Below are 22,727 nucleotides of genomic sequence, written 5' to 3'. Positions count from 1 at the left end.
CTGTTATTAAAGAGCACAAGCCTAACACAAAGGTGCACTGCACAGAGAATGGGTTCTTTATGCTATACAGAAGCACATTTAATGAGTTTATTTTGGTTAGCTTTTGGTTTAGTCTCGGGTCCGCCAATACTGACATCATTTTTCCAAGCAGGGAGCACCATCTAAGACTTCTCTGCATCACTGTCCTCGGGGTGGGCCAGTGTGTGGGCTGATGCAGTGCTCAGCACTCCAGATCATCTCATTTTGGCAACCATTCTGCTTCTGCTGTCTCTATCTCCATATTCTATTTTAGGGGCTTACAGAGCACCAATCTTCTCAACTAAAATATAACTGAAACAATATATTCAGCATCAAATAAGCAAAAAGGAAAAGACTCAAAATAGACTATTTTGTTATTATTATTATGGGGTTAAATCACTGAAACACAGATATCTTCCTACTCCTCCTCCCACTTCTTTCTTTAGTTTGTCTCGTTCTCTCCTCAGGGACGTACTGCTGGCCCACAAGCTTGTGCAAAAAAACCCCAAAACCAAAAAACCTCGAACTCTGTTCTGTGATGGGTCCATGGGTGCCAAGTAGTCATCTAGCTTAATTCTTGAAAAACAATGTTATTGGTTGAATTTCATCTGTCCTGACATCCTTGCACCAATCCCCCCGTCTGCAGTGGGGGCCAGGGAACATCCTTTGGAGAGCGATCCCACCCGGCAGCACTGCGTTGGCACGAAAACACAGCTACGCCCGAACCTGCGCTTCTAAGTGAAGTGTATTTATTCTTGGTCAGTGGGTCTGGGGAAGGGGGTGGATTTTTAACCAGGTACCCCAAAGGCAGGATATAGAGGAATAACTGTCGATATGCCGAGGGCTTCAGTTCGCCACAGAAGATCTAAGTTATTTGGCAAGACCTCGCTGGGGCTGCACCTCTCCCCGCTGAGCACTGCGGGTCCTGCCGGCGCTCCCAACGGCTGTGGCGACATTCGCAATTAAGCGAGAGCCACTGCAGGGCTCGCAGCTGTGCCTCCCGCAGATGCCATTTGCCGACTTGGCACAGGCAGCTCTGCAGCTCCTCTGGAGGCACTTCAGGGTTCGCCTGAAGTGACGCTTTGGCTCGGCTCGGCTCGGCGCTGGTGATTCTCCCGCTCTCCACGCAGGAACTGCTGATGGCGATTAATGTTACAACTAACAGCAGAGCCCCAGGTGGCACAGCACAGAACGCTCCGCTTTCCCAGAGCCTCCCGAGGGACACTGTTTTCTCCCCCTTTCCCGCGGGCAGCGGGGCCGCAGCAGGAGCGCTCTGTGCCGGGCTCGGGGGAAGGCGGCTGCACCCCGCACCCTGACAGGTCCTGAAACGCCAGCGAGGGAGAGGCAGCGCTGAGGCGTCCGGTCCGGTCCGATCCGATCCGATCCGATCCGATCCCAGCTCCCTCCCTCCCTCCCTCCCTCCACGGGCAGCTCCCGCCAGCGACCCGCTGGCTGGCGGCGGGACCTATATCCTCTCGCGGAAGGCTACCGCTCGCTGGCACGGCGGCATCCGACGGAAGCGGTGCTGTGGCTTCTGAGGCAGCACTTTGTGAAGGCGCGCCTGATTGGCTGACGGGGCTCCGCAATGGTTATCTGGTAAGAGTCGCGGCCACTGATTGGCCGCGCGGTACCTGCAATGCGTCAAGTGGGGATGCTGGGGTGCGTGTGCCAGCGCGCGGCCGGGGGGCGGCCGCGGCCCCGCAGGGAATGGTCGGGAATGGTCGGGAATGGTCGCCTGCCGCCGGCCCTGCCCGCACCGCCCGCGGGGGCTGGGGAGCTCCGCAGGGCTTCAGGCCCTTCCCGGCAGCATCGGCAGGCCCAGCGCTAGATTTCCCGCCTCCTCGTGCCGCTGCAGCTAGCAACTGCTTGGCTCGTGAGTCAGTGCTGGCAGGAAGAAGCTGTTCCCCAGTCAGTGACCTCTTTAGAGCCGTGTTTCTATATCAAAAAGCAGCAGAAAGTCAAAAGCCTCTTTTCTCATTCGTTTTCCACAACACAGGGTGCCAGAGGTGCAAAACGTGGCAGTACAAACTTGCTTATTGTGCCCTGCCCCTGGCGGTGTGAGGAGCGTCTCTTGGACCGCTGCTCCAAGTGACAGCTTGAGTGGCAGCTGGGGGAGGATGTGCTCGGCGGAGTGATGACTGAGCGCTGAAATATCTTGCTGAAACGCTGCAAAATCTTTCAACACAAAGAGATGTTTCTGCAAAATTAGCCCCGAAACGCGAAGCTGCGCCGATGTATACGAGGTTCGTGTGCATCCATCTGGGACTTGTGGTCCCCTTGGGCCTGGCCAGAACCTGCTCCAGCCCGGTTCCATAGGGAGCTGCAGAGGTACCATAACCGCTTGTATGGTTTTTTTTAGATAAAGCATAGATAGACCAGAAGCAAACAAATAAAGCCACCTCTGCACCATTAAGAAGCTTACAGGACTGCTTTAAAAACGATGGGGTTTTTAAACCAGCAAGAACTTCCTGGTGCATCTGTAAAGTTTGATATAGTAACCGTCTAAAGGTAGAAGTAGGTTACAGACACTCATCTAAATTCTTCAGTATTTCTGCTGCTGGAGTGTTTTCATTGCTCTTTTTCAAAATCCCATTCTTGAAGAGTGAGTCAGCACGAAGCCTGTGAATGTGTCAGGGAGCAGTGTTTTAAATAAAGTTTCACTGCTAAGCAATCATTAAAGAGTATGTTTATATATGAAAAAGTTGCAAACTTGCACATGAACATAACAGCTCGATTTCTTGACTCTCGTGAAAGTTCTCTTCCTAAATACAGTTTTCAGGATAATGTTCCTGATGCTCTAGTGGAGGGATTTTGAGTCCTTGGTAATATATTTTCCTTATTCCATTTGCTTACTAGGAAGTAGAACCGTTTTTATTTTTAAATTATTGTGATTTCCTTTTCACAGCCTTACTGAGTACAAACTGTTTTCCTGCTGGCATGAACACTTCTTACTGTCTTTTTTCCAAAGAACTCTTTAAAAATACTAAACACAATCTAGCCTCTTCTTCTTGTAATCCTAGCCAAGTGGAACAAGTGCAATGAACCCTTTATGGGAAAATTATATGCCTGTGTAATTATAACATTAATGAGTGTGAGTTTGCTAAAGTGAAACATAAAAGTGAGATTGCAAAGATCATTTCGTTGCTTACCTGGTGATTTAAAGTGTGATAATGGTTTTGAAAAAAACTATGTTTGAAAACCTTAAATCTAAAACAGCTTGAGATCTTAACAAATGGAAAGGAAATTGGTGTAAAGCACTGGTAAAGGCATCACCTTGCTCTGGACTATTCTCCAGAATTCTCCAGAGTATTCTCCAGAACAACCTTATATGACTCATAAAACAAATTTGTTGTGTTAATTTACTATAATGACTGTACACATAATAGAACTACATTAATATCAGAGAACCTGAAAAAAGCTTTTAGAAGTGACATCATCATTCAATGGGAAATAAGTATATCAATTTCAGGGTTCACAAGAAAATCATTGTTACCCCAGACAGTCTCCCGTAAAGCAGCCTGTTAAAAAGATAACCTCAAGAGCTCTGGTGTGTCAGGGGAGCAATAATATTCTAAGAATTAGCTTACTTTGACCAAAAGTTCTAGAATGAATCAATGGAAATAAATACCAATTACATGTTTATTAGAAAGAGTGACACTAATCAAGTTACGGTACTTTCCACAGCTCAGAGTGATGATGCTACCTTTTATTTTTTTATGGGTGCTCTGTGTAGGCCATGTCCAAAGCCATCAGAGAGTATGTCAAAGGCAATGTGGAACATTGTAGAACTGTAGAACAGAGTTCGTTACAGTTCTAAATATATCACATTCAAAACATTCTGACTGAAAACATGCCCCATCCATTTAAAGCAACCATTTTAAAAGCACTGTATTTACAGATATGTCATTACACCAACATCTGGTAAATGTATGCAGGTCTGCCATCTTATGGAGCCTGAATGGTACTGCCAAATAACAGAACGTGGAACTATGTGTTCATATTAGATGAATAGTTTGAATTTCTCCTTTACAGGTAATGTGTGTTTTCTTTTAAAACTCACACCATTTGAATGCATTGTTTCTGTTCGATTTGTGTATTTGTTGCATTTATGTGTGCATGCAGGTGTACACATGTAAACACACAGTCAAATAAAGGCATTGCATTGCAAGTTCAAGCATATAAAAGCTGGGAACCGTTAAAGTTGAAGTTGGTTGTTTACATTATATGACTGCCTTGAGCAACATCATCATGCCCTATTTTTGGGGGGGACCACTGCCTGATCTGTCTGATTCAGCATTCAGGTTAGATGGTGCTATTAGTGAATAACTGTTCAGAATTTTGCTTTAGTCTCTTTGTTTGGAGTGTGACTGTGCTGTACTTGCTGTAAGCTAGTCAAGCCCTATTCTAAAGACAAAATTATTAATTCCTCTAAGGACTTTTCTGTAGCTGATATTATTAGAGTATGATTATGAGCAATTTTGAATTAAGTTTGTACAGGCCAAGGCAGACAATTATCATGGAAATTTTCAGCCCAAGTGATTAAAGTTTGGCGAAGCTATTAAAGTTGCTAAAATGATACTCTTTTGTTTGTTTTTATTTTCTATTTTTATAAAAGCTCATGTCAGATAAACTTGATAAGTGACTTTTGGGTCAGCCAAGAACAAATGCACAAGAACAAATGCACAAGAACACAAGAGTGTTATAATTAGTACATCAAGTATTATTTTACATTATTTTTAGGTGAAAAGGACTCCTCAGGAAGACCTTATTACTTTGCATTTGAAAAGTTTGAGGTGAGTTAGGAAAGTAATTAATCTAAATGGCTGTGATACCGTTAGATGTTGTAGTGGAACACTTAAGATAAGCAAATTGTCCAGCATTCAGTGAAGTTTTGCAGAGTTTTACCAGCTGCTGGAAAATCTAGTAGTGCCTGGAATCTAAACACCTAGCACAATGTCTGATTCTACCAAGTTTTACCTGTACTAGAAAATACTCCACATTATACTTTCTTAATTTAGTGCCCTTTGCAAATATTCACATCTACCCTGATACTCTTGCTGGGAAAAGAAGCTGAGCAAAAACTGCCATTTAGGTTGCTATCAACTGAATTTGATGAGGTGAAGTACTACTTACCACCACAGTAAAAGTCATAGCATAATTGGTTTTTACTCCTTAAATCACTTCAGTATTGTCATATACCGATTTTTATTTGTCTTTCATCTAAAGATTTTTCAGTTTCAGACAGAAGTTGGGCAACCTTGGCATTTTGTTTGAGAAAGTCATCTTGTGTCTCAAAGGTCAGGCCATGTGTGACTGCATCTTAAACAGTACAAAATAAGACATCTTTTTTCAGTCAACAAGAAGTTAGCCTGTATTTGGTCATTTGGTCAAAAAATGTATGTCAAATGACAGCAGCAAATATTTCCAGGTCCAGAATTTACATTATCTTCAAAGTGGATAGTTTAGAAGGTGGATGCAAACACACATTCAAACTCATTGCCATATACGTTTCATAGCATAGAATCATAGAATCATAGAATCAGCTGGGTTGGAAGGGACCTCTGAGATCATCAAGTCCAACCCTTGATCCACTACTGCTGCAGTTGCTAGACCATGGCACTAAGTGCCACATCCAGTCTCATCTTAAAAACCTCCAGGGATGGAGAATCCACCACTTCCCTGGGCAGCCCATTCCAATGTCTGATTACCCCCTCTGTAAAGAAATTCTTTCTAATGTCTAACCTAAACCTCCCCTGGCACAGCTCAAGACCATGCCCTCTTGTCTTGCTGACAGTTGCCTGGGAGAAGAGACCGACCCCCACCTGGCTACAACCTCCTTGCAGGGAGTTGTAGAGAGTGATGAGGTCTCCCCTGAGCCTCCTCTTCTCCAGGCTGAACAACCCCAGCTCCCTCAGTCTCTCCTCATAGGACTTGTGCTTGAGTCCCTTCACCAGCCTCGTTGCTCTCCTCTGGACCTGCTCCAGCACCTCAATGTCCTTCCTGAACTGAGGGGCCCAGAGCTGGACACAGTACTCCAGGTGTGGCCTCACCAGCGCTGAGTACAGGGGAAGAATCACTTCCCTGGACCTGTTGGCCACACTGTTCCTGATCCAGGCCAGGATGCCACTGGCCTTCTTGGCCACCTGGGCACACTGCTGGCTCATGTTCAGCTTCCTGTCAATCCACACTCCCAGGTCCCTTTCTGCCTGGCTGCTCTCCAGCCACTCTGTGCCCAGCCTGTAGCGCTGCATGGAGTTGTTGTGGCCAAAGTGCAGGACCCAGCACTTGGCCCTGTTGAACCTCATCCCGCTGGAATCAGACCATCTCTCCAACCTATCCAGGTCCCTCTGCAGAGCCCTCCTGCCTTCCAGCTGATCGACACTCGCTCCCAGCTTAGTGTCACCTGCAAATTTGCTGATGGTCTCACTGTAGACATGCTACCAGATGCAGATACCAGAGGAGTGTTTCATACTGCATAATTCTGGAGCTCTAGGCATGGTAGGACAGATGCCTTCTCAGTGTAGTAGCCAGTAAGTGTACTGTTTACTAAGTTCATTGATGTCTTGCTATTACAATGCAAACAATCTCCTGTTACTATAACTATCCATATCTTTTTATTAAAGACTTTAGGAATGACAGGAAATTGGCATAAGGGTATGATTTTTATATGAGCGGCACTCATCTGACAAATTCCTAACTAACAATTGGAATATTAACTCCTTTGTAGCTACATTATCTAACCCTCAATATTATATTAAATAGTTTTAAGCCATCCTCCATTGAATTTGCCTCGTACCGAGTCAGGGAACATTGGTTCTAAGGTTTGTCTTTGACTGTTTTCAGTGGCTACCCAATTTGGTTAACCTGATATATACTAGTTAATTGAAGTAAATGACAAGATAAAGCACAGCTGGCTTTTTGTGATATGGTTTTGGAGATTAGTAATGGGGACCACAGCAATACATTACTGTGTCCCTGAAGGTGCCAGGTACCTTGCCAGTCTCATATGGAAGTTTTTAAAGCCGTTGGTAGCCAGCTTGCAGTCATTCTAGGACTTGGTCCCTGCCGTTTAAAGTCAAGAACACTAATATTTAATTCTAGGAAATGCTGAGCAATAGCATTCATACTTTAGTGAGCCATTTCCTCATCATGTCCTCTAGTTACAGTATGATCTTGATGATCTCGGAGGTCTTTTCCTAGCCAGTTGATTCTGTGATTCTATGATCTATATACTGTAAAATTGTTACTTTGGGTGGGAGGATGATTGATTCTTAGCTGTTTAGCTAACATGGCACGAGCAAAGGTGAGGCCATGGCTAAAACCTTGGGGTGGGCAATAAAAGGTGTATTGTCTCCCACCCTAAGTAAATGCAAACTGTGGTTTCTCTTGCTGTTGTATGAGGATCATAAAGACCACAGCTTCTGTAGCTAACACACTCACTGAAGAGCATGTATCTACTATGCTGGGAACCAAGGGCTGTTAAAGGACATTCACGTCACATTTCCTAACTTATCTTGCTTCCAGAGTCTTGGAAAAAGTGGCTCTGACTAGGCTTTTACAGTGAGGGCAATGACGGTGGAGAACCAAGAGCTGCCAACGCAGACAGCAGCAAGTCACTGCTCATCAGCTGGCTGGTGTTAGCTGCTGATCATACACAACTCCAGGGGTAGAGGAGCTTCCAGGTTTCAGAGAAACTGCTGTATGCCAGAGCATACTGGAGATACAGGGAGATTTTGCAGTGTGAATGGTTAGTGACTGCTTAGAACTACTTTTGTGGTGATGATTGCTCCACAGCTCGTGTATATTCATTTGTGTTCTTCTTTGCAGTTTAAAGAGTGTTTAAAAGGCAAAAATAATGTCTCTAATTAACAGGATTATTGATCTTGTTTGAATCAGAGACCACTTTAGTGCTTAAACCCTCACTGTGTTTCCCTGCTTATATTGGTCAAAAGCTGGCTCCAAACACGTTTTGTCTGAGAAATCAACACACAGCAGACTGCCTTCAGCTGGCTGTATCTTTTAGCTTAAGATATCATATTGGGATTCTGGAGTTAAGTTGCAGTGTCAACCTGTCTTAAGGTGAATGCTTAATGTTTTACTCAAACATAATGTTTTCTGGGTGTTCTAATAATGCAAAACAGCTTTTTGTAGTTATTTTCAGCTTTTCTAATGATGTGTATTTTTTTTTACCTTAACGCATATATTAATGAGTATCATTTAGTCCAGCATTTGTTTTACTCCTGTTTCAAAATAAAAGCCTGCACAGATGGCTGCAAAACAGAACCTTCAAACACAGTTAGATTTGTACATTTGTGCTGATTTATTGCTTAAGGGAAATCAGTTCAAAATGCTGTGATGCCAAAACCATCCCTGCAGTAAATCTCTTGGCTTCAGTGGATGGCCACATGGGATTGCCTGCGATATCTGGCTAAGCTATGAGATTCTGTGCAATTCCAAAGGGATCTGTTTGACAATATGAAAAAATGAAATCTGAAGAGCATGCTAATTGTGTTGGGCTTTGGACAGTTCAACCATTTTGTTCAAAGTAGTGGCCATGAGAGCCACTTTCCATTCAGAGACCATAAGAAACAATTACAAATTACTTTGATTTAGATAATGGGCAGTAGAAAATGTTGTACTCATAGTGAGTCAAGTGCAGGTGCAGACAATAGTAGGGTCAAAGAGTTCAGCTGATTTTCTGAGGACTTAGAAAGCTGCTCTAATTCTGTCTGTGTGGCACCAGAAAGGCTGGAAGGAAGACTTTTATAATACAGCTCCCTACAGAGAGTCTGGGAACTACAGGTAAATAAATTGTTCCTATTCATGTGAATTTCTTTGTGCTCCATAAATCAGGATGTAGTGCCCATTATTCCAAGAAAAAACAGGGATCATATCAAATTTCATCTATTTCTTTTCCTAATGGAAGCAACCTTAAAGATGTGGGAATCTGGGTGACTCTTTGGGCCAAAGAGAATTGACACTTCCAGGGAATATAATATTGCACGAGATTGCAATGTAGGAACAGGCCAACAGCCTGTTTGGCTTTCATTGGCTTTGCTTATACAGGGCAGGCAAAACACATAGAACTGCAAGTCCTGAAGCTAACTCAATTTAATGAAGTTGTGGATCTTATCTGACTATTTGCAAGGAATGAAAATAGTTACTTGTGAATTTTTGATGATCTGTTAAAGGCAAAGTGATAGCCATTACACTGGAGTAAAAATACTTGTGCTCACTTGTAAGTTAGTGTGTTTTTCTATGGCAAACTATGTTCTTTTAAATAATCCAAAATCATAAACATGTTTATGGTGCAATGCAAATAATACAGTTACAAAGCTACTATGTAGCACTAAAATGTATTTCCAGACTGAGAGGTGATTGTTTTGTCGTAGTTTGTAGGAAACAACTGTGCTTGTAAGCAGTGTTAGCACTGTAACAGACAACCAAGAAAGAGTTGCCTTGTAACTTTAGCTGGATCCTCTGTGTCATCCAGCTCAACCAGGCTGGAGCTGAGCCAAAGATGGAATGCTTCTCAACATCCTACTCCTAATTGTAATGTTTCCTGTTTTCTTTTGCAAGTAATACTTTATGGGTAAATGCCTCACTGGTGGTGTCACCTATGACATTTTGGCCTTTTCACTCTGCTCCCATACTTTCCTCCAGAAACTGGCCAGGATGCTTGCTGCTGATGTTTCAATGCTATCTCCCTAGTTCCCTGTCGGAGAGTTTGTTGGGTCAGATATCCAAACTGGATCCATGCATATGTATCGTATTCACCTGACCTAAAAGGCCTCCCATAATCCCGCCTGCTGGGGATCATTTCAGCTGTCTCCACATGAAGGCGGCTGCAGCTGGCCTGAAGCCCAGATGGGTTTGAACTGTTCTGAGGGGAAGCGGTGAGGTGTGACTGCAGCATGCTGTCCGTCACTCCTGATTCTGGGGACATGGTGAGGAAAAGCTTCAGCTGTTTCTTCACAGAGGCAACTTTGCTTTGACAGAATTTATGATCTCTGGCTCTGTGTGAAGGTGCATGTATTGTTTCCAAGCTAGGCACAGTTTTGCAAGAGACATTTGTACAGTGATGGGCCTCAGCTGATACCTATGCTGGATGCAGGGTGGTTGGTTTTTAATCTCTGAAACACTAGATTGCTTCACTGAGCCGTGTACCACTGTGCACTTCATGGCTTGTTGGGAATGAGAAACAAGAGAGCATTGGGTTTGCCAGGTATCTCTTTCACCGACTTCAGTGAAGAAAAGGCTACAAATAAAGTGGCCACAGGGGCCCTCTGCCCCCCCAGCTCTGATGTGACAGGGCCAGAAATTGCAGAGAAGTGCCTGCTTATCCTTGCATCTGCCTCTCTTGCTCCACTCCACTTTAGGGGAAGGAGGGAGCCTTATGGTCATGAGGCTTCAGAAATACCTTCTAGGCGAAGGTCTAACCATGGTTTTCCTTAGGAGGGTGAGAATCCCTGTGTGCAGAAAACATCACTGAAAAGGAAAAATCCAAACAAAGGGAATAAATAGAGAGGAGGCACTTTGCCAAGGAACAAACAGATTCCCTTTTGACAAGCAACGAAGCTGATGACTGTCAGGCTCTTTTCTTGACATGGAAAAAAGATGTCAGAATCTGCTGCTGGAGGAATCTCCCACATAATCTGGCTATCAAAACACAGCTGCCAATCCCAGGGAAGGAGATCCCCGATCAACAGAAATCACCTGTAAATGCTCTGTTTCTCTTTACTTGAGAAGGACAAATTCTATCACCAGGAAACTCTATTAATTTATGTTATTGGCATTTTCTAACTCCAGCTTTTCTTCCTGCTTTCCTCCCTCCCTTTCCTCTTTAGTTTCTACATGTACCCCTTCCCATTCCTGAGAATTCACTAAACATATTGTCCTGATTATCTGAATGTCCTTCTCTCTGGGCTTGTCTATGACTGCTAGTCCTAGTAATTTACCTTTTTCAAATAGTTATTTACCAAATAGCAATAAAAAGTAATTACTTCTAGCAGCCAGAGAAGAACTCTGATCTTAGCATTTTAAAATAGGATACTTTACAGACAAGGTCTTGAAGTCTTCAGGGTTCATATATCAGTAGTGGTACTCTAATACAGGGCTTCCATTAAAGATTATGGCTGTTCAAGTACTTCTATAATGTGAGGTTTTTTCCTTTCTAGTATAGCATTGCTGGTTTTTTTGCTAACAAATATGGGATATCAACTCACACATGCAAGGTAGAGTGTTCTATAAATGAACTCGGATGAGCCTAGTAGAGCTTGCTTTATGCAGCTCTTCCTAAATGAAGGCTGCTTTGACAGTGTTAAGAGATTCCACAGTTCATATGAGGCTGCTGTATCCTTCTGCCAAAGGCCATAAAATAGTTTGATGTGGAGTGCAGCTTCTCCTTTCAGTGTGAAGGTGCCAGAAGTTTTTGATTTAAGCATATGGTGTGCTTTCTTCATTAAAACAGCAATATACTTAGCTCAAGAGAAGGACTTAATTCTAAAACTCACTGGTACCCTTTTGATGGCAAAGGTGGTAGAATACTATTTCAATGTTGTTTGGATTTTAGGACTTTGAACAGTCCTAAATATCAGGAATCAATGGTTATGATTCCTGGGAATTACAGCTGCAGTGTTTTATTTCTTCCAGTACCAGATTGTCTACCATGGTTGGCTATACTTTAGTGAAGTTGTTCTGGATATACTGATGAACACTAATAATAATTTCTTAGTCATTGATTAATTATGTAAATATGGTCAGGAATGTATTTTTGTGTTATCTGGATTCCTATTTACTTCTATATGGATTTTCTGTATTTTTTATATATATATATGATTTCTAGTTTGGAATAGTAACCTAATGTAATTGCTAGGCTAAATTATACAAAGAACAACTTATATCTAATGTGAATAATAATGAAACAACTGGACAAAAATTGTTTATCAAAGCAAAGTGTATGCAATAATAAACCGTCTCAAGCATTTTAGAGGTTTTCTGTATTTACATGACACTTCCACTTGTACAAGAAATTTTTGACAAATAATACTAAATTATACCAATTCAATAGATTTTTACATTTTTCTGACTCTCCTACCCTTTTTTGTCATGTAATTATTTTTCACATGACCTCATGTAGCTCTAGAGAAATACTTTTTTTATTTTCACAATTCTTTCTCTGGTGACTTTTGATCAAGAGGAGTAATAGCATTTGGAGTACTGGGATTTTATTGTGTAATTTCCCCAATACTTTTATCTCAATAAAGCTTTTACCTCAATGAAAAACTTTTCACTTGTTTGAAGAGGAAAGGAGACAGTACTAAATTGAACTTTTAATTCTTTTTCTGGTCTCGTGTTTTAAATCATGAACAACCTTGGTCCTATCGAGTTCTGGGATCAAACCTCATAGGTTTCCAGAGGTATTTAACCTTTAGCGGGATAAAGGTTAATGTTTCCTGCCTTTTGTATTTTAACCTGCTCCCTCACAAAATCTTAAATAGCAAAACAAACTAATTTTCTTCAAATCTATAATCAGAAGCAAGATAATTTTGAAAACAAGATCCATCAGGTGCATGTGAGGAATTCATGTGTTTGACTGGAGGTGCAGAGAAGGTCATGTTAATTTCAGTGGAATGGGAACTGGGGCTTCATTTTTTAGAAATACAACCAGACCCCACACCGCACTAGTAATCTATCAGATGGTTAAGCAGATGTTAGGAGATGTTGAGATGAGAGGTAGATGCCATTGCTGTCCTTCTAGTCTAATAGAAGGACTCTCTGTATTCAGAAGTTCAGCAACAAAATATGGTGAGAGGTATCTACCATGTCCTATACAGACCTGTTTCTGGATTTGTGCTGCGGGTCAGATATGCCTAATTTTTGCTTTAAGCTAGACACATTAGCTTACATTTTCTGATATTTCATCTCTCAGAAACTCTCCAGCTTCTAGCAAATTGTTAGTGTGGTTTGGACCAGTAGATAAGATTATTTTTTTTCTCTGCAAATTTCTTTTAACAATGGACAGTGGCAAAGAATCCAGTGGTGGTTGAAAAGTGGAAATGCTTCTTTGGGAAATGGGAAAATCAACAATGCAAGATTGATAAAATAATATGAACTGTGTGCCTAAGCTTTATTATCCAAGTATTGTTTTCCATGAGCAATTAATATTTTAGAGGAAACAATTGTTATACCCTGTTGTCTTAGTTTAAACCAGCCTGGACCATAGTTAGAGCAGTAGTTTTCTAAGGCCTTGTGCAATGTCAGAGAGTCTTTCAGGGAATGTGCTACCTGTGCAGGAAATGTGCAGAGGGAAAGCTACAGCAGATCACACTAGACATGGGATTGGGCCTTACAGAAGAAAGCTGTTTCTATATTTTGTATGTTAATATAACAAACAAATGTAAATGAGAATGGGAGGTTTTGCTTGCACTCCTTTTCCATCTGAGTGAGTAAGAAATGCTTTAGGCTGGCTATACCACTTTTTTATCCTAAATCTGTTAACAAGTGAGACCAGACAATAAATCAAATATGAAAGATATATAGTGTTTAATCTACAGTGAAAAATAAATTCTAGAATAACTCCAGTCCCTCAAAAATGTCACTGGGATTGTGTTATTAGAGAGGGGTCTTCAGAATACTTATATTGATATAAGCAATATATCATTCTGATAAAATGCTATATCAGAATGATATATTGACTTGTGTATTGACAATGTATTGACATATTGACTTAAAAGAATTTGAGGAAGATTATTCCCGATTATTTCAATCATAACAGAAAACATTTTTTAAACAAGCAGCACTGGTTATAGAAATCAGTCTTCGTGCTTCTTTGTTCATGGAGTCACTCATTACGAGCTCTGTAACACTTCTTATTTGTTGGCCTTGGGCTTTGGTTTCCACTGCTTGACCTCTCAAGAATGATTAGATAATTAGAGAGGTCTTATCCATCAAGGTTACTATGGCTACCTCCCACCTTGCTGTTTTGCAGAGATGCACACAGTATTTGAGAAGCAGAGCATAATCCCAGACAGACTGGTAGATATTAATGAATAAGGAAAAGGTAATCTTTCACACTCCATGTGTTTATCAAATCTCCTCACCCATCTGAACCACACATAATGAATCTTTTGCATGCTGTTGAGGTCTAGCCTGGACTGATGTGAAGGTTGTTTTTCCTTTGTCTTAGTGATGCCTTGGTTCCCTCCCAGTGATATGTCCAAAAGTGAAGTCATGAAAATAGGTAAGATGTCCTCTGACCAAAAGAAACCTTATAGCCAGATGGGTAGAAAGTATTTCAGATAATGGCTGCAGTTGTGGAAATCAGGCCAGGGTTCATGAAAGCCCAACAGCTTTGAACAAAATTGATGATCTAAGAGAAAGTGATGAAGACTCTGTGGGAAATTAAAAAAGAAAGTAACATTTATTAAGGGAGAAAAGAGTATTTGGGATGGACAGTGACATAAGTGATTGTTGTGCAATACTGAGAGACTGGAAAAAGAACAATATATGCCTGGCCATTGTGAACAGATGGTGATTTGTGGTGATGATCACCCTGAGTTTGGGTACCAAAAAGGGAGTAAGTATATATGAGAGACAGATCTATGCTGCAAGCTTTTTGACAAAGGGCTGTCATCTGTTTTTTTGCGTGTCTGGGTGGGGAATAGTGGTTCTGAGAGAGAGAATTCTAGAGGGAGGCAGAATTCATGGGTCAGCTTGGAAGGGCCTTCAGATCTTCTAGTACCCTCCTACTGACATGGGAATGAAGATGTCTGCAAACATTTTGATGACATTGTGCATGTTCATGTTTGTGGTACAGACTGAGTAGCAGATTTTTTAAATACTCAATTTTCTTGGAAATTTGTAAATTTCAAACTGCTCCACTCCTGTATGTGTGTATAAAATAAGCTATGGAATATAAAATTGTATAGACACATACATATTTATTTATTTATTTTCACTCTTACATGGGCATTTCAATTATTCTGGCTTAGGCTATTCTTCTTCTTGCACTAAGAACTAGGTTTGAATTGCCATCATCCTTACTTTTCCTCCTAATACATTTAAAGTACATGCAACTGGTTTTTTTTCTGGCGTTCTGAGCCAAAACATCTGCTTTTATATAATTTAATGGGTGTAGCAGAACACTGAGGGACAAGTAAGGTGAAAAAGAAGTGCATGGAAGAATCACGGTCATACCTTTGAGGAAGGACCATAAAAATAAAATTAATGTCCTTTCCCTTCTACATGAAAATTAAATTTCATAATGCTGTTATAGAGCTTACAAAGCATTCTCCTCTTTTCAAGGTTGTGCAGCATACTGTTGCTTTTTGGATCAAAAATAACAGCACTTCAGCAGAATAATTTCGGTCTGCATAAAAAGACTTTCACTGCTATTAACATTGAGGATTTGATTTTAATAAATATATAATTGCTTAGTCCCAGTTTATATAGTATTGTGACTTAGTGATGCCATCCCTAATTTAGGTATATTAGGTTGGGTTTTTTATAGGCATAATAATCTTCAGTGTGCTGAAAGAACAGTGTAATAGTTGAGGACAGCAGGGATTCCAGGTCATTATATTGTAGGAGTTTTTTTTAACTGTGTATTTATCAACTGGCTTCAATGCCTGTCATATCAGTTGTCTAGTGACAGCAGTCAGCATTCTGTCAGAGAGGTGACATTGCATACAACTCAAGCATTATACAAATTGTCTGGTAATAAAACTTTTCAATACCAATAATGGATACCTATGTGATACTATTTACAAATTGAAATTTTCTAAAAAACTGGAGGAAAGTTTGCGGTCTTGTTGGCAGCTGAATTAATGTAATTTTGCAGCAGAAATGGAGATTGGAGAAAGGAAAATCTACCAGCATCACAGCTCAGTTGTTGGTGAAACATAGGGATGAGGGAGATTTCTGAGAAAGTCGAAGAGAAATTAAAAAATGCAGCTGTACAGTAGAAAACATGGGCTAATAATGCCACTACAGTGCAGATACTTGTTCAAGTGACAACCAGAGCATTGGTGTTTGTTTTTTTTCTGACCACAAACTGATGCTATTTTAGACTAATTTTACATAGGTAGTAATGATGGGGAGAAAGGTGGTTGTGTTAAAGTAAAAACAGAGCAGTTCCCTCTCCATCCCCACCTGGTTGAAAAATCCAAATGGAATGGAAGAATAAACAAAGCTGTTCCAACAATTAAAGTTTTAGAGGGCTTTTTTAATACTATAAGAACAAATGTTGATGGATTAGATATGCAGTATTTGAATGGACTAAATAAATCAGAGGCTTAAACATGACAGAGATCTGGAATTTATCTAACTCAGATACAAAAACTGCCTGGAATTCACATTCCAAGTATGGAAGCAGGTTGAGTAACCACCCCCACCATCAGAGTTAAAACAAGGAAAAGGTCTGTATAGAATGGAGAAGGAAGATGAATGAATGAAGAAAGTTATTATTTGGAGACTTGGAGGTGCAGGACTGGAGGAGATTTGCCAAACCTAACCCAGAGCTAGATCTTGAAAAAGAGTGAAACAAAAAGCAAGACTATTTAGTGATCTAAGTAGCACATTGCAACTAGCACATAAAGAAGGGGGAGCCCTAAAGGCTTTGTATAATCTAGCTGCATTCCCTAGCCCAGCGAGTAATTTTTGCACCTTTCAGAATAGACAAAGATCTAGAAAGTAAAGTCAAAGCCAGAAGAGAATATACACAAAGTAGTAAGAACTGTGGCATGGAAGCTAAACTAGGAGAGCTCAATATGCTCAAAGGGGGAAGCATTACTGACTAGTGAAAGAACTAGGGCACACAGTTTTATGGCTTGTGGTAGAGATTTTAATCCATCTGTGCAATTGTGGTGCTATATAGCAAGCTTCACTTTTATTTTTATAAACATTTGATATATTTGCATTTATTCTGTTAGTCTACAACCACACACGAAGCTTTAAAACAAAATTTGAAAATAATGAACACTATGGATATAAATGGAAGGTGGTATAAAATGCAGTTCAGGTTTACTAAAGGTAAACCCTGAGTGTATTTTAATGGAAGTAGAATTTTTATGGATGGAAACCTGGTAGATCCAGTTGATATTTATCTCAGTAAAGCATTTGACAATGTAGTACTTGTGAGATTATGAGGTGAAATGGGAAATAGCACAAGAAATGTAAGTTAGATAAAAAAGTGGCTAAAAGAGGGATGACAGTAGATCTATGCTGGAAAGGTGACTATGAGACCAGAGAGAGAATTCAACTTGAGCTCCTTATACCGACATTTGGCCAATATTACTGAACAAAGGCAATGGCACAAAAATAAGAGTGTGCTAATTAAACTTCCTGATGGCAAAAACAAAGGCCTTGCTCACAAGAAGACATATAAAAAATTTCAATTCTATAAAACAGGTGACCTAACAGCCTGCAGAAATGGAAGTAAAGTTAAATTTAATACAGAATACAAGGCCATGTCCTTAGGGATTAATAACAAGATTTTCTGGTATGATAGAGGGATTCATCCAAGGGAAGCAATTGATTGGAAATGCCCAATTGTAATTACTGATCATGTTGTCATGAGCCACTAGTATAATTCATCCAACTAAATGATAAATTCAGGGCTATAGAATATTACCAGTAGAGAATGAGAAGTACCACCATCTCTGGAATATTGTGTACAATTCCAGTTCAGAATATGAACTGAGAAAAGTAAAAAGTAAAAAAATCAGTGGACTGAGCAAGCAAAATTTTAAAATTGCTTAATGGCAGAAAGGCTGAGTGGCATATGATTATTGTCTGTGCGTAGATTACATCCAGGTTTGCACCCTCATGAAGCAGGGAGTTATTTTAAGCCACAGGAAAATGCTGGCCCAGAAACAGCTGGATATAAACATGAACGTAATTAAGGAGGAAGTCAGGATGCGTCTAAGCATTGGAACGTCGTGGTTCTGGACCTGTCTCTCAACAGGAGTTCTGGGTAGAAAAGCCCAACAAATTTCAAAATTGAATTTATGAATAGACTTATGTGGTAAGGTTTTCTGCAGAGAAGGCTGAACTCAGTGACTCAGACCATCCCTTCCAGGCATATGTTCACAAAAGTTTAGAGACTAGGCATAAATAATGAGATTAACTTTATTTGGGGGAAAAGTCTAATGAGAAATTAGCATGAATTTTACATAAGAAATCATGAAATCAAGGGAAAATCCAGAAGAATTGCTATATGCAATGGAAAATGGAGAAGCATTGCTTAATACAATAGCAAATGGAAAATCCTGATTGTTAGTGTAGTCTATTTTTTAAATACTGACTATTTAAGCATGCTGTTTCAGAGGCTGCATTTTGAAAGGTTCATTAAGAATCCTACCTCTTCCTCGAGTTAAAACATCTGATCCTATGATCCTAAGACACCAAAAAAGCCACCTCGTTACAGTAACTGGAACGCAGTGGCTGCACGATGAAGCCACAAAGTTACCTCAAAATGTTGCAGTAAGTTGAATGTTTTCTTTTGATTTGAGAAAATAAGAAGTATGTCAAATGAACTTTTCTTATAGGAGGATCTATTCCTTAAAAAGAAAGATGGTTGAACTACAGGATACAAAATATAAAAATAGGCCAAAAATAGGGGTGGGGTTTTTTTGTTTGTTTGATTGACTTGGTTTGTGTTTTTTCAGGACTAAAACTCCTTGCCTCTGTTCCTCTGCAAAAAGAAACTGGATAAAATTGCATGGGTCTGGATATATATAGTAAATTCTGATCATTCTGAATTTCTTAATATTCTCTAGTCTTCATTCTGAGAAGGCTTGTATAAAATGCTAGGGGACCTTTCTAGCAAACAAAATGCCCTGTTTATGACTGCAAAATACCTCCCTCCTCTTCTGGATGTAGTTTTAGTCACTGCTAAATTTCCAGTAAATGTACTGGGAACAATATCAAGGCCCTAATTTTTTTGGAATCTATACAGAAATACAGATCTATATTCACACATGCATACATGCATGTATAGCAGAAGTTATAATACTTTACAAGTCTGAGGTTTATGTCTAAACACCTAATAGGCCTGTCTAGAGTATGGCTTTGAAACAGATTTTTCACATTAATTTTGTCACTGTTTCTGTTTTGTATAATGGAATGGTGTATACATATTTCATACATGCCTACTGAGCCAGTCTGACCATGGTTTTCAGCAGCCTGAAAAATCAAGTGCAAAAATCTCCTTTAGATTTTTGAAATGTAACATCAGAGTGTATATCTGAACTAAACCAGTTGTCTTTATTACATATGTCCATCACAAACATACCTGTAATAACTGATCTATCCAACAAGCATTTGATAACCCAGAAAGCTTTCCATAAGTGAAGATTTTACAGATAGAACTTGGATCAGTAAATAAACCACCAGCTTTATTAAAGCATTAGAAAGATGGCCTGACAGCATTGGTAAAAATATTAGCAGTAATGCATCTCTGAATAAGATCAACTTATATGTGTTTATTTCTGTTTAATTTTATCTGTTGAGGGAAAAATGTTTGCACTTCTTTCATGTAATTTTATATTCTTGTTCTCTTAATAATTTAAACTGCCAAGATTTTACTCAGGTATTGTTTATTACATTGTAAGAAGAAGGCGGTAGAATTGCATTTTTTATAAGGTAATTTTCAAAATCTCTGTATAAAATACTCTAGAAAGCATATACATACTGACCTGCAAAATAAGTACTTTGAGGGTAAAATATGATACATCAAATGTAATTACAGTATTATACAATATAATTACCTAGAATACTTACTGTACATGTAATACAATATATAATTAAAAACTGAAGAGAAAGTTAGTAATTTGAATTTGTTGCTAAATATGAGTTATTTCCCTTTAAAAATACAACAGAAGCACTTTTGAAAAACACATGTAAAATTATTACACCTTTGCATCAAACTATGTTCAGCTTTGATGTGTCAGTTTTGAGGATTGGAAGAATAATATTAAACATTTAAGAAGAACTTCTCAGAAGGCGTCTTCCTGAGCTGCTTCTCTGTAAAGGTGAGATAATAGCTCTACGTGGTTTCCCCTGTGAAATGTCCCAGCCATGTCATGCCTTATGCTAACAGCATGAATCTGGTTACTTGGGAAAGAAAGCAGGCAGGGAGGAGAGCCGGTGGTGTACATCCAGACACAGGGCAGGCCAGTCCAGAGGTGGGAAGGGTGAAGGGATGGGAAACATAACAGCAGCTTTGAAGGGAAAGGGCGCAGAACCAATCTCCAGCTCCCTTCAGCCCTGCGCTTCTCAGCCACGGGCCCTGCCAGGCTGGGCCCCTCTCCCCAGGATGGTGCCTGATTCCGGGCTAGGGCTGCCCCTGGTGCTCCCAGTGCCCTGCTCCTGACCAGGGAGCTCCTGTCCTGGCTCCCACAGCTCCTGGCCTCCCAGGAGCAGCCAGCCCACACAGCACCCTGTCAGCAGGGCAGAAAGAGGAAATAAAATAGCTACAGGTGCTTATCAAGCACCATTAATGTCCCAAACGTGCAATGCTCCTGCAGGAGATAATTTCTTCTGTGCTGTTCTCCTGACAAGGCCGGCCGTGGGATGGTGCTGAGGTTACAGCCTGGCAGCCATGTGGCACTCCTGGCCGAGCTGAAACCATTCTTGCATTTCTGCCTGCCAAGTGGGTCTCAATAAAAAAATTAGCCCTTGGTAAAATTACAAAGTAGATCTCAATACATCTGAGTATCACTGGCATAGACAAAAGGATTTCTTAGTGAAGGAAACCTGAGGAGGCGATGGGAAAAGGTAGAGGAAGGCTGGAAACTTGGCACACCATTTGAACAGGAACCTGTGTTATTGGAAACCCTGTTGTACTCCATAGGTCTCACTGCAGGGAGATACAGCTATAGTCCCCTCCTTTTACATTCATCCAGTTTCACTCTTGGAACATGCTAAATGCATCGTATTAAAGCCGCACATTTTCTTATTGAGTAAGCTGCATAAGCATTCTAATCGTGATACAAGTGCATCATCACATAATGCTGGCAGCACTAGGCATATCAATGAGGTTTGAAGAGGCTGGTGGAGCACAGAGGTGGAAGCCTGCAAGTCCATCCCATAAGGGCTGGTCAGGAGAGCCAAAGGTGGCGCATTTCTACTAATGTTAAATAGGAACTACTTGCGCAAATAAATGCAGTAACCCAAAAGCAACATTCACACAAGTTTAACTGCACTTGTGATAATGGGAAATATTGCTTGCAATTATGTGGTAGTGTTAAAATATGGTGGGGGGTTTCTTAATGTCACAGTAATACATGTATGCAGCAATAATAACACCCTTTGTTAATTCATCCTTCTCTTTATCCATAATTGGGTGTCTAATTTTCAGGGATGCAGGGCATAAATCTGTACTGAGGATTCTTAGAAACCCTTTGGTCATTTGCTTTAGTCTCAAAAAGCACCTTTTCTGTATTCTCTTTGTTGAGAAGCCATTAGCTGCCATCATTGTGAGCAGCTGAGAGACAATGTGAATCATGATATTCAGCAAATAAACTGAATGCTTTTGTTATTAAATCCTTTTAGTTTATCTTGCACCAAGAGCATCAATAGCTTCGAAAGGGTCTCATTTGTAAGAGAATAGGGAAATAATTATTTTTCTGTAGATAGGTGGTAGTTTTCCCATTGCTGAGGTATACAGAATAAACACGTTTACGGATTTCAGTAACTATCCAAATAAGATTATAACAAATATTTCCATAGACAGGAGAGTTCTGACTCAACTTTCCCAGTAGGTCAGACTCCCAATATGCATGCACACAGTTTTGCTCCCACTGAAAATCCTGCTCTGCATTGCCACCTGTTTTGATCTGATTTGCAGTAACGTAATAACCTGTAACCTGTTAAATTTGGTTGAAATTAGTCACAAGTTCTAAAACTACCTGGTGAAATTATGCCACACAGACAGAAAGATAACTGCTTGTTCAGGTTGCATAATTACATAGGTTTTCTCTTCATAGGAAAAAGTTTAAAAATTGTATGTGGCAAGGTAATTTTTTTTTAAATTTTCTCTTCAGAATTTGGTTACAAGTTAGTAATGTGCTTCTTTTAGATTTCTTTCCTATCTTCTGTATCTGTTCTAGATAGATACATATTTCTGTATGTTACATACTACATTTTCCACAGTCTATTTTCCTACTACAAAACTTCATAGTTAACAGACTTGAACTAAAACTTGGCTGCACACCAGTATGTGAGCATACTTTTAAAGCTGAACTTTCTAAGCTGGCAATCAGGCCCCACTCATTTGATGACTTCCAGACTACCAGTGTCCATGATCACTATTTTGTTCTGAATCCTCTTCTCTCTGTACTTATATCCTTCTCTACTGTTGATGAATAGCATTTATGAACTAATAATAAACTAAAGGTAGGAAACAAGGATTAAAAAATAGTTTTCTAAAGGATGAAGTCACCAACATCTACAGAAAGGCTGCAAACAGCAGCGATTGTAGTGTTGACAAAGTCTGTAAATGTTGCAGAACTATTCACAGCAATCAACTGGAAATCTGACTGAAAAAGGTCACTGAAGTATTCCAGAAATAAATTATAAAATGACCAAAAAAAAAATCAGTTTGGTAAATGCAAAGTGGTGTGTATAGAGAAGCAAATCATAATATCTATAAACAGTATTTAACTATTTTGCTACACAGGAATGGGTTCTTGACAGACACTGTAGCT

At 40.1% G+C, this 22,727-nt stretch overlaps 1 long non-coding RNA gene across 1 annotated transcript; it reads left to right on the top strand.

The window, feature by feature from the left end:
• The first annotated feature begins 744 nt into the window (after positions 1–744).
• On the top strand, positions 745–4,596 carry LOC120323513. Its single transcript, XR_005564030.1, has 2 exons — positions 745–1,614; positions 2,015–4,596. It is a non-coding gene; the product is annotated as an uncharacterized LOC120323513 (long non-coding RNA).
• The last annotated feature ends 18,131 nt before the right edge of the window (positions 4,597–22,727 follow it).

The sequence above is a fragment of the Pipra filicauda genome, unplaced genomic scaffold (genome assembly GCF_003945595.2).
Source record: "Pipra filicauda isolate LSUMZ 115617 unplaced genomic scaffold, ASM394559v2 scaffold27_size4233163_pilon, whole genome shotgun sequence".
Taxonomy (NCBI): Eukaryota; Metazoa; Chordata; class Aves; order Passeriformes; family Pipridae; genus Pipra; species Pipra filicauda.
This window is presented reverse-complemented; position numbering and strand designations above follow the sequence as displayed.